This window comes from Ovis canadensis, chromosome 12, assembly GCF_042477335.2.
Source record: "Ovis canadensis isolate MfBH-ARS-UI-01 breed Bighorn chromosome 12, ARS-UI_OviCan_v2, whole genome shotgun sequence".
NCBI lineage: Eukaryota > Metazoa > Chordata > Mammalia > Artiodactyla > Bovidae > Ovis > Ovis canadensis.
The window spans coordinates 54,142,151-54,159,857 of NC_091256.1; the positions used below are offsets into that span (position 1 = coordinate 54,142,151).

Genomic DNA, 17,707 nt, shown 5'->3' on the forward strand with positions numbered 1-17,707 from the left:
TTGCCCTCACTCTTTCCCAGCATCATTGTCTTTTCCAGCGAGTCAGCTCTTTGTATCAGGTGGCCAAAGTATATCCATATACATATTTTCCCTTCTTTTTCAGCAGTAAAAAAAAGCAAAATGTATGTGTGTGTGTGTGTGTGTATATATATATATATATACATACATATATATACAACTGTATCACTGTGCTGTACACTTGAAACTAACACAGCATTGTAAATCAGCTATACGTCAATAGAAAAAGTCTCCTTGAAAATGACCAAAGAAAACCAAATATTTTGTCAGGTAAAGGGGAGAGAAGTGGGGAAAAGCCACTGATGCAAAGGGAGCTGTACACTCAGGTGTACCAAAGCAGAAGGAAGTACACTGTGATCAAGCAATAGGGAGAATGCCTGTGTGTAGCAGAAGCCCAGCTGGCAAAGGTGGAACAAGGTCAGGTTGGAGCCAGGTCATGCATGGCCTGGTAGCCATGCTAAAGATACTGAACTTCAGGAAAACAAAAAGAACTCATTGAATAGTGGAGATGTGACAAGATCTGTGCATTTTAAGAAGATCCCTTTAGCTGCTGTGTGGGCAATGGATAGAGTATGGTAGGGGAAGCCTGAACTAGCTCTTGGAAGTTAGTGCTGGAGTTAGGTGAGAGCTGATGATGGGTTACACTGGAGCACAGAAATGGAGATGGTGGGAACTGGGGAGAGTCAAGATGTGATCTGGGGGTGGAAACAACATGGACTGAATATGAGGGAAAAGGGAGACTGTGGTGTGGAAGATACGCTTAAGTTTCCGGTATAAGCAACTCCGGTGGAGTGGGGCCAGCTATTGATGGAGGAAAGACCTATTTGGGGACCTCTTAAGTGTGGGAGGGTGTGTGCAGAATTGGTACAAGGTCTACTGAAACCATGGAACACACCATGATAGTTTCTGTCCTTTTCACTTTCCTTCCCTCCAAATCTTGGTTCCTTTGTCCAGTTACACTGCCTCATTCTTTCAGAATTTTCCACGAGATGAGCAGACGATGGTGGTAAACATTTTTGAGGTCACATCCTTACAGCTCTTGATCTAATAGGAGAGAAAAGAGCTTCCCTTCATTTCTAATATAAAAAGTTTTAGGGACTTCCCTGGTGGTCCAGTGGTTAAGAGTCTGCACTTCTAATGCAGGGGCATGGATTCCATCCTTGGTCAGGAAACTAAGATCCCACATGCTATGTGGCCAAAAAAAACCCCCCAAAGTTTCAGAGAAGGATTCCAATTGGCTCACCTCAGGTCATATCCTCTTCTTAGCGAATGGTCCAGAGAACACAGCATGTGAACTGGTCCAGCTTGAGTTCATGTCTCCCTGTTTGTTTTTCTTGCAGAGGGGAAAGGCTAAGATACTATAAATGGTCATCTCGTCAGCACCTCTGGTGGGTAGAGGGTGGCGAGGAGCAGTTCCCCAAGGGGCAGAGACAGGGCTGGGCTGTCAGAGCTAGCAGATGTTTCCTGCCTCCGAAGCCTTCAGTGTTTCGTTCTAAGACTACAGATGGGGAGAGGCTGAGTTAATTCTGAAGTAATCCTACTATCTAGAGATGCAGAGTTTTCCAACTCTGAGCTGATGGGATGAAGGCCTGACTATGCTGATGAATTTACTGTAATTTTGAACAATAAACAATATATTTATGAAAATTTTGAAAAAGCTTCCATTATTTCACAGTGACACATTTTTTAATACATTCCTTTCCCACATTTATCCTTAAGCATGTACCTTTTTCTGAAATAGAATTTATACATTGTCTTGAATAACCAAGCACGTTGTTTACTTTTAATTCATTTGTTTTGTTTAAACATCAATATTTATGTGAAAATAATTTGTGTAAATTTGTTATATTTGTATGCTCTGTGAAACTTGAAGGATCAGCTAGTAACTGTATAAAGAAATATTGGTTGAACTCTTGTTATGGGCATGGTAGTCTGGATGCTAAGGGAGATACAGACACTGTTTTGACTTATTTCTGGCCTTTAAAAGTTCATAGTCTCATGATTTTGATAAAATATTCCTCAATTGTAAGTTAAAAAAAGTTATCAAATCAAAAGTAATATGGACATTAGATAATATAACAGAAAAAAAAAAGTATCTTGTATCCTTCTTGCATAGAGAAGGGGAAGAAAAATGAGGGAAGTGGAAGAGGATGGGACAGAAAAGGAGCAGAAAGGCTGGGGAAAGCGGCACAGTAAGGCCTCTAAAAGTGTGGTTAGTGTCACACTACGCAATTGTTAAGTTAAATGTTGAAAGTGAGAACACGCTTGAAGACACGTGTCCCTTTAAAGGGAAGCTGGATGTTCAGAGCAATTCGCATTTTGCCTAAAGGAGGCTGTTTATGCTCTCTCCAAAGCAGATCGAGTCAGACTTTCTATAGCAACATTTTAACCAAAGGCAACCTTCTCTACTCGCCCCCGCAATGCATTCACTATCAATACAGACGATATTCTAAGTTTAACGGACCCACAGAGGCCCATCCCTGGGCTCTCGGGGTTCGGTGGATCCAGGTTACACAGGACACCAGTTCAAGAGTGGGCCCAACTGCTTCAAAGGTAGCACTATATCCAGTTCCAAGACCCAGGAAGACCACGCCTCTAAATGTTTTGCAGCCTTGCCCATTTCAGATTTTTCAGGGGTCCTGAGTAAACGGGTCTTGCTAAGGATTCCGCCTCGTGTGGCCGCCCCCATTTTTAAACTCAGACTCATGTGTGGGAGAGGCCATTATTTTTACGGGATCACTGTGCTTCTGGAGCAGCTAGGGACAAGCCGAGCTGCTTTACCGCAACGCCGGCTCCATCCTTAGCCCGGGCTCCGCCCTTAGGCTGCCTCCCCCTCGGAGCCCCCGCCCCTCCTTCTTTGCCAACCCCCGACCCGCTCCACCCCTTTGCTCTGAGAGCCTCTAGGCCCTACCCGCAACCGGGTTCCACCCGCCCATCTCGTGGCTCCGCCCCGGGGCCACTTGCCCCGCCCACCCCAAAGGGCCCAGTGAGCTTGCCTGAGCACTTGGCAGTGCCCACCTCTCAGCTGAGAGCTCCGCCCCACTGGCCCACTTAACCAATGAGAGCCACTGAGAATTCCAGGCCGTGCCCATTACATCGTCGGACCGCGCCCCTACGCCGGCCCTCTGCCGCCCTCCACCCGGGGCGTTGCCGTGACCGCGCCTCCGCCGCCCGCGCGGACCCAGATGCCGCCCTCTCCGCCGGTCCCTCCCCTGGCGGCCTGGCGCCTCCTTCCCGCCCCGCCGCGGTGACTCACGGAGAGGGAGGCGGAGGCTGAGGCGGCCGCTCCCGCTGCTGCCGCTGCTGCCGCTGCCGCTGCTGCCGTCGCGGCTGCTCGGGCTGTGCGCGTCCCGGAACAGGCCGCCGCGCGCCGCTCTCGGACCCGCAGCCCCCGCCCGCCTGGCCGGGTCGGGCGGCCCAGGTAAGCGCCGAGGCCGGCCCGCACCCGCAGTGCCCGGGCCCGCGCCGCTCCGGAGCTCGGGGAGCAGCCAGCCCTTTGTCTCCCGGGGAGGGGCCGCGGACTGCGCCCCCGACCCGACTGGGACCCACCGCCCGTACCACCGGCACGGAGCCCTGGTCTGGGCCGGGTTTCCTGCCCCGCCTGGCCGCCGCTGCCTCCTGCCGCTCGCCGCCCCCGCCCCCGATCCCGCGGCAGACCACCATCGAGCCGTCCTCAACCTCTCCTCCCCCGGAGGTCGCCTCCACAGGTGTCCGAGCCATCCACTCTTGCTCACCCCACCGCATCGGCGTGGTTGTCGCCGCCTATCAGCCTCAGATCCCGCGCCTTCTTGTCTCTTTCCTCACCTGCACCCCGCTCTAGCATCCTGACTGAACCTCTGTAAAGAGCCCCCCGTATTTCCCCAAACTAAATGCTGCCAAGGTCTGGCCCCTGGGCCGCTCTTCCTCTCTCTAGCCTGGCTGAACTGTCGTGTCCCCCGTGAGTGTTCCTGGAAGGTGCAGGTTGTAGACACATGTCTCGCCTGTATGGCTGGCATGTATCTGTGAACCTGCACGATTGACCACTGGGAGCCCCAAACTGCACTTCTTGCCTTCTCCTCATCATCCCCACCCCAGTCACCTTCCTGTGCACCTGGTAACCAAGACACCTAGGTCTGGATACCCAACCTCTTTTAGGCCCCACATGTCTGCCTCTCTGGTGTGCGGAACGTGTCTGAACAGTCCCTGTTGTCAGGTTAGCCCCTGGGAAGGCCCAGGAGGCCTGTGTTGGCTGCAAATCAAGAGTTTTACAAATAACGCGATGTGAGGCTTGCATCACCTCCTGTCCGAGGATCAAGTATGCTAGTACTGTTAATTACTTTGTCTCCTGTCACTCACACAACTTAGGAAAGTGTGCCTGGCCGACTGCTGGGTAAATTGAGGCGTGGGGGTGTGGCTAAGGGACCTGGAGGCAAGTCAAAGTTAGTCCTTAGGTTCTGACTCTTAGCTCCCTGCTGCAACTCCTGGGCTCTATCTAGTTCCTGGCTTTAGACTCTAAGTGATACTGATCTCTTGGGCCATTAAAGTGTTCAGAGAGACCAAGTTTCCCCTGGTTTAAAGCAGGATTTCGAATTATAAATAAAGGTGCCAGTGTGTCATTCCTGGTTTCCTGGTGGAGTGAGTGGCCCTCATATATACAAGTCGCCTCCCTGGGATGGAGATTCATCCATTCAGTTATGAGCGCTTCCTATGTGGCTTTCCAGGCACTGGATTCTGGAGACATAGCCCCTGCCCTCCTGTAGCTGACATTCTCAAGAGAAAGGGGTAAATAAATAAGCAGACAAAGTAAGTTTAGTAGTGGTAAGTGGTAAGTGCTGTGAAGGTGGGAAGAACCAGTTTGGTTTTTTTTCCCCCAAGTGCAGTTAGAAATCATTGGAGGATTTAAGCAGAGAGGTGATAAAATCTAAGTTTTGAAAGATCATGCTGGCCTCCATATGGAGATTGGATTGTAAGGAGTAGGGATGATTACCATCATCCCCACCCCAACCACCTTCCTTTTTCTTGCACCTGGTAACCAAGACACCTAAGTCTGGATACTCAGCCTCTTTTAGACCCCATATGTCTGCCTCTCTGGTGTGCGGAACACGTCTGAGCAGTCCCTGCTGTCAGGTTAGCAGGGTCTAACCTGGCATGTAGAGGCAAGGATGCTAGTTGGGAGACTGACCATTGCAACTGCTGGGCAAAAGATGATGGTGGCTTGAACCAGGGTAGTGGTAGCATAAGTAAAGAGATGAAACCAGTCTGATCCCCTGGGGAGAGACTGAGAGCGAAACTTCAGGGAACACCGACTGAGACTTAGATGTCTGGCAGAGACTTTCTAGACCTGGCTATCCTCCGGTTTAGCTCAGCAAACTGTATTCAACACCTGTTGTGAGCCAGACGCTGTGCTAGACTCTAGAGATCCTGACGGGAACAGGGTGACTAGGCCTCCACGTTCTGACAAGTTGTCCACAGATGGATCACCTCCTCCTGAAGGGAAGAGGGTTTGTGGGCTTAAAAACCATTTCAAGGAGGAGGAGGGCAGCATGCACTGGATTTCATTCCCACATCCGGCTGCATTATCTAAACGAGAGCATGATTGCCCTCCCACTGCTATACGATGTTGCCCAAAGAGGTTGGGACTGATCTCGCAGTGGGTGGGAGAAGTGCTCAGTGCCCATGAACTTGAACCATTAACCGGAATAAAACGTGGATCTCCATGCCGCACCAAACCTGTGCTGTCAGAACAGGTTCTGAGCTAGAGGACCGTGGGGGTTATGTAGGTCAGGCCCCTCTTACTGTTGGGCACTAGCCCCCAGAGATGAGTAACTGTTGTTGTTTTTAATATTTATTGTTTAAAATTATTTGTTTAGCTGTGCCAGGTCTTCGTTGTGGCATCTGGGATCTTGGATCTTCTTTGCTGCACATGGGTGGGATCTTTAGTTGCAGCATGCAGATTCTTGGTTGAGGCGTGAGAACACTTAGTTGCGCCATGTGGGAACTAGTTCCCTGACCAGGGATTGAACCCGGGAAGCGTGGAGTTTTAGCCTCTGGACCTAGTACCCTGAGTAACTCTTTTGAAATCCCATACCAGTCTATACATTTGCTAATGGCACCTGTCACTTTCTACTTCTCTTTCAGCTTCATGTGCAGGTGCATGACCCTAAGCTTTCTGAGGCCAGGGTCTCTATTGGACTCAGCTTTCCATCTCTCACAGCATCTAAATCCCACCCGCAAAGTATACTCATCAAGTACTGGTGGACCTGCCTAGGTGTTTCACAGCACCTGAAACTAGAGCCCAGGAATGCTGACCTTATCTATGTTTTTTTGTGTTTTTAATTTAAAAAGAAAAATGTGTTTATTTACTTAGTGGTTGTGCTAAGTCTTTGTTGCTGCTCTGGCTTTTTCTCTAGTTGCAGTGAGTGGGGCTGCTGTCTAGCTGTGGTGCTTGGGCTTCTATTCTGGTGGCTTTTCATGTTGCAGAGCACAGGTCTAGACCACAGCCTCAATAGTAGGGGCACACAGGCTTTGTTGCTCTGCGGCAGGTGGGATCTTCCTGGATCAGGGATTGAACCTGTGTCTCTTGCATCGTCAGATGGATTCTTTACCACTGAGTCACCGGGGAAGCCCTGTCCATGTCCTTTCATCACTTTCCTTTTCATCCAGAGTCTAACACGGGGGTCAGCCCAGCAGTCTCCATGTCACCACGCTCACAGAGCAGGGCAGCCCTTCTTTGATGGGTCGGCTCTCACTCCAGCCCTGCCTACAGGGAACAGCTGCTAAGGGTGCTGAGCAACTAGTTATTCGACACCCAGCAAATATGAAGCAGAGCTCTTAATCAGAGCCCGAGGTCTAAACACAGGACTCGTCCAAAGACAGGACTAAACTTGGGTTTGGATCTTGGTTCTGCCATCATGAGCTTCATGACCTTCAGCAAGTAACTTAACTGCTCTGTGCCTCAGTTTCCCCATTGATAAACTATTAATACTTCCTTCATGGAGTTGTTGGGAGGATTAAATTACCTATTAGATTACCTATTAAATTACCTATTAAATTGCCTATAGGATTAAATTACCTATTAGAGTCTTAGAACTACACTGAGCCCCTTGGTAAGGGCTTGGTTGAAGCAGTAGTTGTTATTTCACCATTATTTTTTTTATCTACTTAATATCTCCTATCAGAATTTAAGCTCTTTTAGGGGAGAGATTTTTGTCTTTTTTTTGGTCTACTGTTAAAGTTTGTAGGCACTCCATAAACATTTCTTAAATTGAATGGCTTATTGAGCACCTACTATATGCCAGGCACTGTTGTAGATGGTGGGGACTGAGCCAAGAACAAGATCACCAAGATGCATGAAATTCATGTTCTAGTGGGAGAGACAGATGGTAAACAAGTACACATGTGAATAAAACAGGATGGTGAAAAGAGATGCAGGGAGAATAAAAGAGAGCAGTGAGATGGAGAATGCCTGGGTCATAACTGTAGTGAGCTCTGAGGAGGTAACTTTGGTGTGTTTTTTTAAAATGTATTTTTATTTATTTATTTGGCTGCACCGCATCTTGGTCACAGCATGCAGGATCTTTGTTTGTGGCATGCAAACTCTTAGTTGCAGCCTGTGGGATCTAGTTCCGTGACTAGCCGCCCTGCGTTGGAAGCACGGAGTCTAAGCCACTGGATCATCAGGCAAGTCCCTAAGGAGGTAATTTTGAGTGGAGACCCAGCTGATGGGCAGAGGGCAGCAGAAGCAACAAGCCCAAGGAAGCTGGAGTGGGCTGAATAAAGAGCTGGCAGGAGTTAGACCTGTGGCCACGGTGAGGAATTTGGATTTTACTCTTCGGTTCTGAACAGCGGGAAGTCACTGCGTGGGAACTTTTCCTGAGGGTCCATCCCAGGAGAGCTTCTCAACACTAGGAAGAGCAGTGAGCATGCTCTCCTTGCCCTGCTTTTGGAAGGCTTTCGGAAGTCAGCAGTGTTGCGTCTATTCCCATCAAGTTTCTCACGTCTCTGGCCTAGAAAGCTGGGAGGCGTGGGAGCCATCAGCTAGGTTAACAAAGGTCCAGGTGTGCGTGTCTGTGTGTCCTGCAGATTCCCTCAAGCCGTCTTTTCCTTCTGACTGTGTAGGTAATGGGTAGACATTTCTTGAGTTGAGTGAATGAGCATCACCAGCTCTTAGCGTCTTGTCCTGTACAGTGGCATGTCCTATGTTTTCTGCTTCTCTCTGCATCAGGAAGATTCTTATGGTGGTCGTGCCTCGGGTGTAACCTTGGAGTTCTGCTACTGCTCTTATGTGCATCAGGGACCCACACACACCTATTTGTCACAGTCTTTTTTTTTTTTTGGTGGCTGTGCTTGTGGGATCTTAGTTCCCTGACCAGGGATTGAGCCCAGGCCCTCGGCAGTGAGAATGCAGAGTCCTAACCACTGGACCAACAGGAAATTCCATGTCACAGTGTCTTTGTTGGAAGTGTATCGAGAGTGACTGGGCAGTTTTCCTCTCCCACACCATCCCCCACTTCTCTTCCAGTCTCTTGCTGAGTACCACCAGGCCACATTGTCACCTCTGAACACCTCCTGTTTGGTTATTTGATCTATAGTCCTGTACATCACTTGATCCAGGAGTATAGTGGTACCTAGAAAGCTGTCTTTAGCCTGGGCTGAGCAGAGTTGAGCAGCTCAGCAGAGCACTCATAAATGGTGTTTCAAAGCCAGGAGTTCAGCTCACCAGGAATCCAGAGTTGGCCTCTGTAGACTGGGGGCAGTTGGCCAGCCTTTTGGATCCTTACTCAGACATCCACTTGTCTGTCAGTGTCCGAGATACCATCTGCTCTGCTAACCTTGAGAGGCCAACATGAGTCAGAATGAATCAAATAGGACTTCTGTGTTGCAAGTCCCTCTCAGGGACCTGGTATATTTCATTGGCAGACTGAGACTTGCTTGTCAGTCGCATGTTATCTGTGGCCTTGTAGAAACTAAACTTGGAGTGGGTGCCACCTTTTTCTCATGTAACTGTTTTTTAAAAATTATTGTTATGAGAGTGATATGTACTCATTTAGAAAATGAGAAAATGAATGATAATGACATTTTACATATATTTTCTCATTTGGTCCTCACTGTTAATTTCTGAGGTAAGTAGCATTATTACTGTTTTACACATTCAGAAGGCAATGGCACCCCACTCCAGTACTCTTGCCTGGAAAATCCCATGGATGGAGGAGCCTGGTAGGCTGCAGTCCATGGGGTAGCAAAGAGTTGGACACAACTGAGTGACTTCACTTTCACTTTTCACTTTCATGCATTGGAGAAGGAAATGGCAACCTACTCCAGTGTTCTTGCCTGGAGAATCCCAGGGACGGGGGAGCCTGGTGGGCTGCCATCTGTGGGGTTGCACAGAGTTGGACACGGCTGAAATGACTTAGCACACATTCAGAAGCTGAGGCCTGGAAAGGTTAGGTAAGTTGACTGAGGTCATGCTTTTCATTGTGGTGGTTTCTGTTGTTGCTGAGCTCAGGACAGCAACAACAGGACATACGGCTCCAGGATGAGCAGGCTAGGTAGTTGCGGCTCATAGGCTCCAGAGCGCGGTCTCAGTAGTTGTGGTCAGAAAACAGAGTCAAGACTCAAGCCCAGTTGATGGCACTCTCATGTGCGAGCTCTGCGCTTCCTATCAGATGCTGTGTTTCAGCAGAAACAACAGAGAAGAAAAAACATCTTAAGCCCAGCGTGGGTGACATTGTGGGGAGGCCAGAGTTAGCACACTGGAGGCTGCTGCAGAGTTTGAATCCTACGCCTTTTTCCCCCATTTCATCTGACCTTGGGCAAGCTAATTAACCTCCGTTTGCCTTACTTTCCTCCATCGTAAATGGAGATAATGATACTTGTGCCTTCATAGCTCCCAGGGCCATTATGATGTTTGAGCCAAAGTGCTTTTGAACTTCTTTTATGAAAGGGCATGGAGCCCCGACTGCTGTTATACTAGGTTGTTAAAGACTGATTATGCCCTGATCCTCCACACAGCCTTTTCAGGAGGAAGACAACAGTCCCTGGAGGGAAGGGTGTCCTTCCATGGTGGGTGTCGCTGGACCAAACATCGTTTTCCTCCTTCTGAAGTTTCTTAAGGGCTGAAGGTCATGAATGTTTCTCCATTCCTTACTTTCTTATTTAAAAAAACACTTATTTACTCATTTATTTTTGGCTGCGCTGCTGCTTGGGCTTTCTCTAGTTGTGGCAGCCGGGGGCTATTCTTCACTGTGGTACACGAGCTTTTCATTGTGGTGGTTTCTCATACGGCTCTAGGATGAGCAGGCTCGGTAGTTGCGGCTCATAGGCTCCAGAGCACAGGCTCAGTAGTTGTGGTACACAGGCTTAGTTGCTTCAAGGCAAGTGGGATAGTCCCAGGCCAGGGATCGGACCTATGTCTTCTGTAGGCGGATTCTTAACCACTGGGCCACCAGGGAAGTCTGTGTTTCTCCATTTCTCATGTCCATGTTGTACCGTAGATGCTTCTGTAAGCAGGTATGTAAACTGTGACTCATAACAGGATGGAAGACTTCTGATGGCAGAGCGGAGAAGGGGTTTATAGGGCTTGGTTTCTGATCCCTGCTGTGATGTCTTTGTAATGTCAACCAAGAGCACCGAGATAGCAAGACGTGATGACTGTCTTCCACTGGTCCTTCTTTTCCTCCTTCCTTCTAATGGCTCCTTTTTCAATTAATAAATATTTTCTGAACTTTTATTACTATCCAGGCCCCATGGCAGGCACTGGGAGTACTGCGGAGAACAGGGTAAAAATAGTTCTTATCATACAGAGCTTCTAGTCTAGGGCCAAGAGGTTTATTATCTAGTTGGAGCCATGTGAATAAAGCAAGAACATGTTGGTGAGAGTATCTTGAACTCTCAGGGGTAGTAGTGGGGGGCAGTCAGGATATAATTTCCAGATATCCCCATCAGCCCCAAGGGCACCTGCCCTGGGTGGATGTTAAGGTGGAAGTTTTGCTTGGCTTCCCAGAAGAACACGGGAAGAGTTAGGAGATTAGAGCCCTTGTGTGTTGCACTTGACGAAAGCTGCACTCATGTGGGCATCTGCAGAAACAATCAGCACCTTGGCAGTCATGGTTAGTAAGAACTATGTTTCCTCTTAAAGCCTTAAAGCTTTGTCACTTGGGTTCAAGTCAGGAGGAGTGATCATGGTGATCCGCTCTTTCCAGAGTTTTTGTTTTGGAGTGATACCATCAATCTGGTGCCTTTCTTTTCTTTTCTTTTTTGCTGCACTGGGTCTTCACTGTTGCGTGCAGATTTAGTTGCTCCAAGGCATATGGGATCTTCGTTCCCCAACCAGGGGTTGAACCTGCTTCCCCTACATTGCAAGGCAGAGTCTCAACCACTAGCCAACCAGGGAAGTTCTCAGTGCCTGTTCTTGTGAAAAGTCCATCAGACCTTCGCTTTCCAGAATTTTTCCCTGCCTTCCAGGCCTCTCTTTGCCAACTTTGGAATGCAGGCTTATGGCAGCAGGCAGGCTGTGGGCTGGCTGCATCAGCACACTGGGCATGAAGCCAGGGACACCTGTGTCTGTGAGCCCCACTAGGGGTCAGTATATGTAGAGTAGGGTAGAGGAGGGTCGTTCTTCCCCAAGTCTGCCCAGCTCCAGGCCTCGTGTTCCCTCCGAAGAGCCCAGTCAAGGGAGGCCCAACAGGTCCTAGAAAAGCACCCAGTGTTCTTCCACTCACCCTTGGGTGGGAGCTGGAATAGAGAGGACTCAAGGCTGGCAGAGGCACCTGCCCACATTCAGAGAGCGAGGAAGGCGCCAGGATGGGGCTACGCTCCTGGGTGATGTTCGTTCCCCCAGCCCCCTCGGTGTCACTGCCCTTCTGGTGCCAACCAGCTGCCCCTTTGGTCCAGAGGGCCCCAGAGCCATCCAGCATCTGAGCAGGAGGAAATGGCCGGCCTGGCGAGGAGACCAGGCCACTCTGTGCCCCCAGACTTGTTCACATGTGGTCGGAGCCCACGGTGACGCCAGTTCAGCTGGGAGAATGTGACCCACTTCCATCTCCCCTCCCACGTGGAGGGCTGGGTGGGAGGCTTTGGGAAACCAGTTCCAATTAAGGCTTTTTCAGGCCTGAGCATCTCCTGAGTATCCAGCCCACATGTTTCCTGCTGCTGGAATCCTGTGGTTCGTGTCCCTGAACTGAATAACAACTCCCAAACAGATGAAGTTACCGCCTTCGTGTTCTTCAGTTCTGGCTTCTGCAAGCTGGTTGGGGGCCGTGGCGGGGGCGGGGGATGCTTCCTTCAGGGGTTGGGTCCCTTTTGGATTCAGATACCTTTCACAGTGTGGGCCCCACCCTTGTTCTTCCTGCTAAATCCCCCGGGCGAACCAGGGGCTCAGTTTCCAAGGAGATGGGTTAGCCTTGACCTCCCTGCCCAGACCAAGGACTCCCAGCCCCCTAGCCCAGGCAGCCCTGGCTTCTGACAGCTCCATCCTGACCCTTGTCCTTGCAGAATGTTGTTCTGCACAGGAATGTGAACTAAAACAGGTTTTGGACCCTCTAGGTTTCTTCCATTCTCTCCAGGGAGAGGATATTTGAATGATTTTCCATTTAAAATTTTGTGTTTCTCATGCAGGAGGGAGTGGGGGATGGAAGAATATGATTTAAATACACAGAACCATAGGTGCTGTCAACATGATCCAGAGATTTTAAAGACGAGATGAGCCCCTGATCCAGTCTTACTAAGGAAGGAACAGAAGGTTATAGAGAAATCACCACGCTCAGGCCCACTAGGCTGTGATTTCAGACCTGTGGGAGCACCGTTCCTCAGCATGTGTGCTATGGCCAATCACTGAAGTGGCCGGAAGATGGGGTGCTGGTAATTTGTAGGGGGAACAGAGTAGGACCTACAGGCTAGTAAGCTGGCTTGAGGTGGTGGTGGGGTTTCTTCAGGGCCCCAGCTCTACTTCCCTGAAGATTACAGTGGGACATGGTGAAGCAGAGTCCTTCCTCCCTCCCTGGGGGAAGCTGCCCACCGCCACCTGAGAAATGGTACATGCCCATCATTTAACCTCTGCTCTGAGTGCTGGCTGTCCACCCTGGCTTCCTGTCTCCAAGGAAGAGAAAGGGGTCTCACAGCCTATGAGCGATGGTGGTGGCAGAGCGTAAATGCTCAACATCAGCCATGGCACGGGGCCGCCTGGAGGGAGATATTTGTTTATTCTCCTCTTCTGACCCCGTTTCACCTCCTTAAAAAGAACACTTTTTTTTTTTTTGAGTAGGTAATATATACATAGTACAGAACTCAAAAGGCTAATTGGGGAGAGAGATGCCTTGAAGAAGATGTCTGTTAGTGGCTGTCTTGTTCATCTTAACAAGAGACTCCTACACGTACAAGTGCATAAGGTACACACTGGCTGCACACACGCCTGATTTGCACTGCTTTCCCCCCACACACACACTGTAATACTCACCTTATCTTTTTCATTTCACGCTAAATATTGGAACCCAACATTCCATTCCACTGTCATCACCATTGCTGTCGTCTGGCTAATACCTCTTCACTTCCTGTGTGCTGGGTATCGTTAAAAGGGCTTTACTTATGTTGACACATTTATTTTTCACAACAACTTTATGAACTAAATACTGTTATTCTCCACAGTTTGCAGGTGAGTAAACTGAGGCACAGAGAAGTTAAGTTTCTGTCTGAGGTCATTTACAACTGTCTGACTCATTTTAATGGTTCCCTGACATTCTTTGGATTGCTTATACTTTAAATTTTTTCAGTGTCCCCTGATGCTGAGTATTTAAATTTTCTGTTGTTATTTATTCATTTTGGCTGTACCATGTGGCTTACAGGATCTCAGTTTGCAGATACAATGGGCTGCAGCAGTGAACCTGCATAATCTTAACCCCTGGAGCACTACAAAACTCCCTATCTTTTATTGCTATTAAAAAGAAATACTCTTCTACATATATCTTTGTGCTTTTGTATAAGTGTATCTATAGGATAAATTCCTACAGTCTGTTAGTGCAAAGGATTGTGTTGTTGTTTAGTTGCTCAGTTGTGTCCGACTCTTTGGGGACCCCATGGACTGTAGACCCCCAGACTCCTCTGTCCATGGGGTTGTCCATGCAGAATACTGGAATGGTAGTCATTCCTTTCTCCAGAGGATCTTCCCAACTCAGGGATGGAACCCGTGTCTCCTGCATTGGCAGGCAGATTCTTACCACTGAGCCACCTGGGAAGCCCCAGAGCAAAGGGTACATCTGTTTAAATTTTTAGTATTGCCAAGTTGGCCTCCATGGTAACATCTTATATGCCCACCAAAATTATGCAGAAATAGCTCTTTTTCCCATGCCTTGTTGCTAATCTGATAGGAAAGAAGTGGTATATCATTATAACTTAAATTTAATTTCTTGAGGAAATAGAGTATCATTTCAGATCTTTAAGAGCAATCTATTATGTTGTTTGCCCATTATTTCTTGTGTTGGCAGTCTTTTTCTTATTGATCTGTAGGCATTCTTTGTATATTACAGCAGTGTGTCCTATGACTGTGGAAATACAGTCTGTCATTGTCCTTTTGATTATATTGTTTTTTCTAGGCAGAGAGTTTTGATTCTCATATAATTAGATTTTAAAGTCTTTAATCTTATAACTTCTAGGTTTCATTTTGTGTTACTTCCTTCTACTGTTTTCTTTTAATCTACTTACTCTCTCTTTTGTATGTTTAAAACTTTGCTCTGTAACAGAGTGATCCACAATTCAGCATCACCAGACACGGGGCAGGCTGCCATTGTGTGCCTCCAGTGGGACATGGGCAACATCAGCTACCATTGTTTCTCGCCAAAATGTCTACCCTTACTCCAGTTCTAAGGAAAACTGGACAAAGAGTCAGTGGTCCTTGATTTTTAAAAATTGTTAACATGATGATAGACAAAGAAAAGCTGGTGAACATTCTAGGCTCAGGGAGAGGAATGAGCGTGGGAACCAAGGGAAGGTGAGATCTTCGATTGGATTCTAGATTAAAAACCGGTCCAGGCCAAAGTGAGGGGTGTGGTTGGGAGAGGTGGATGTGGGCCATGCGTCAGAGAACACCACTGGGTCGGTAGTAAATTGCTTGGGTGGGAGAAATGGTATTGGAACAGTGTCAGAGCATGACCTTAGGAGGTTAGTGGTGAGATGTCTAGCCGGGTATCTGATATCTGCAACTTGCTTGCTTTATTGTTTAACTTTATTTATTTAATTTATTTGGCCACACCAGGTCTCGGTGGTAGCACTTGGGGTCGTGGATCTTCCTTGGGGCATATGGGTCTTTATCTGTGGCATGTGAACTCTTAGTTGCAGCATGTGGGATCTAGTTCCCTGACCAGGGATCAAACCCAGGCCCCCTGCATTGGGAGTGTGGAGTCTTAGCCACTGGACCACAGGGAAGTCCCCTTCCCCCTCTTTTATGGCGTGCACAGTCCTTGATTTCCATTTCTCGTAGGAACTTCTTTTGGGGGGTGAGTTACTCATTTTTGAACTTGGAAATCTTATGACTATCTTTCTGGCAGACTCACATGACTTTTCTAGAAGCAGAACAGGTGTGCATTGGTGCCTGTAGTTTTTGTTCTGTTTTTAACATTATGTCATATGCTCCAAGTAAACCTGTGAGGAACTTTAGTTTTCTGAGACTTGAAGTCTTAATCATCAGGAATACCATCAAACTAACTTGTAGTGTAATGAACCTCTCTGTCCCCCTAACCTCCAGAGAAGCTTTTTCCTCTCAGTTGAGAGTTTTTGCAAGAGGTCAGATTCTGCTTGCGTTCTGTGGGCATGGGCTTGTGAAAGGCTCCCGGGTTTCGTTTCATGAATTGTGACAGTCTTGGGTGAGTAGCTGGCCTGTAAAACCAGAAGTCTTTTTGCCTGGGGAAACACTCACAGGCTAGTTTTGCTAGGAGCTTCTTCCACTTCTCCTCGACTTGGTGACTAATGGTTTCATGGCTTCAGGAAATGAAGGATGTCTTTACAAATAGCTGATGGGGACTTGGCTTCTGAAATGGATTGTCTGGGCGTGCCAAGTGCAGGGGAGCAGAATAAGCCAGCCCTACATATACCACTTTGGCGTATTGATTATTTGGAGTTAAAGTTGCTTGAGAAATAGTCGGTGCAAGAAAGACAGTCTGACCCTTCTTTATTCCCCTGAAAGCAGGAAATAAATCTCTCACGTGAAACGTACCTTCCCCATACCGGGGATGGAAGGTGTCCTCATCACCAGAGACAGGGAGTTCCAGGCTGAGAAGGCTGTTGTTAATTTTCTCACTTGTTTACTGCTCCAAGCCCAAACCTCTTGATCTTGTCAATTCTTCACAAACTTATCATTCCTTTGTCTATAAGATACAAAACGTGCCTGCTCTGATCACTTCTTTAAGCCTTATCTCGTTGAGGCTCTCGTACATAAGAAATTAAATTTATTTCCCTCGATGCCTTGCCTTCCTGCCTGTGTGTGCTCTGTCATGTCCCACTCTTTGCAACCCCATGGACTGTAGTCAGGCTCCTTTGTCCATGGAATTTTCCAGGCAAGAATACTGAAGTGGGTTGCCATGCCCTTCTCCAGGGGATCTTCCTGACCCAGGGATCAAACTCAAATCTCCTCCATCTCCTGCATTGCAGCAGATTCTTTTTTTTTTTTTTTCAGATTCTTTGCTGCTGAGCCATCAGGGAAACCCCTTTAATGTCTTATGTCAATTTAATTATTAGGCCAGCCAAAAGCTCTAGGAGGGAAGAAGGGAAAAGATTTCCTCCCCTCCGCTGGTCTTGGTGTTTGTGTCCACCTCACTGGGAATAGGGATAGTTCCTAGCTTTCACACAGACACCTAAAGCCTGCCTCCCACTTCTGTCCACTCTTCTGAGCTTTTCTGCAGTGCCCTTAGCCCTGAGCAGGTGACTGTGGGTGGATTCCTGCTGTTTGTGGCGCTGTGTTTTCCCCAGTTGTCTCCCTCTCCTCTCCAGCCGCCAGCCTCCCTGCCTCCAGACTGGACAAGTCTTGCTACACATCAGAAGTCCTCATCTTCATGCTGCTTCCCCAGTGACTTAATGGGATAAACGCATGTAGATTCTGGAAGTTGCGTCTATTTAAAATATTTTTTATTTTGATCAGCAGCTTGTTAAACATTTAGGGAGGAAGGAAACTGAGTTTTCAGCAACCCCTTAGGGGGAGGTTTCCTCTTTCCTCAGATTATTTTTTGTTCTGAAGTGGCTGGAGGGAAAGGAGAGGGAAGGTCACAGACTGTGAAATGGAGCAGAAGCAGTTATCCAAACAAATAGTGTACTTCTGTGACATGAGGGTGTGATGAAGGCTTGCAGCGTATTGCGGTAGTGTGGAAATGTTTTCCAGGTAGACAAACATAGCTTTATTTTAATGCAAATTAGCACATACCTGTATGCTGAAAGCCTATAGGAAAGAAGAGGCAGTAATCCTAAAACTTCCTATTCTAAGAGTCTGTAAGAAGTTTCACCCAGGAGGCTGGGCCTGGGGCCTCTCAGCTGGGTCTCGAGGACCCCCATTTCCAGAGCTGGACAGTGAGGAGGGGGCTGACTCTGGAGGCCGTGACAGGGGGACTGAGCCCTCACCCTGCAAGCAGCCCAATTGGTTTAATGACCTAATTCTCACAACAGGAAGCTGGAGGCCTTCCTGGCCCCCTTCCGAGGGGATGCAGTGAGCCTGGCCTGGGAAGCCTATTTATTT

At 48.2% G+C, this 17,707-nt stretch overlaps 2 protein-coding genes across 3 annotated transcripts in view; one reads left to right on the forward strand and one right to left on the reverse strand.

Moving 5' to 3' along the window:
- The window catches only part of NMNAT1 (nicotinamide nucleotide adenylyltransferase 1), a 57,300-nt gene extending 55,888 nt beyond the window's left edge, over nt 1-1,412 (reverse strand). The window contains exon 1 of the mRNA XM_069545733.1: nt 1,262-1,412. The gene's annotated coding sequence lies outside the window, so the exon portion shown is untranslated. The remainder of the gene's footprint in view (nt 1-1,261) is intronic.
- A 1,670-nt stretch (nt 1,413-3,082) lies between these two features.
- CTNNBIP1 (catenin beta interacting protein 1) overlaps nt 3,083-17,707 on the forward strand; it is a 46,894-nt gene continuing 32,269 nt past the window's right edge. Inside the window, exon 1 of one of the 2 annotated variants that reach the window (XM_069545742.1) lies at nt 3,083-3,439. The gene's annotated coding sequence lies outside the window, so the exon portion shown is untranslated. The remainder of the gene's footprint in view (nt 3,440-17,707) is intronic. The other variant, XM_069545740.1, reaches the window with a different exon arrangement.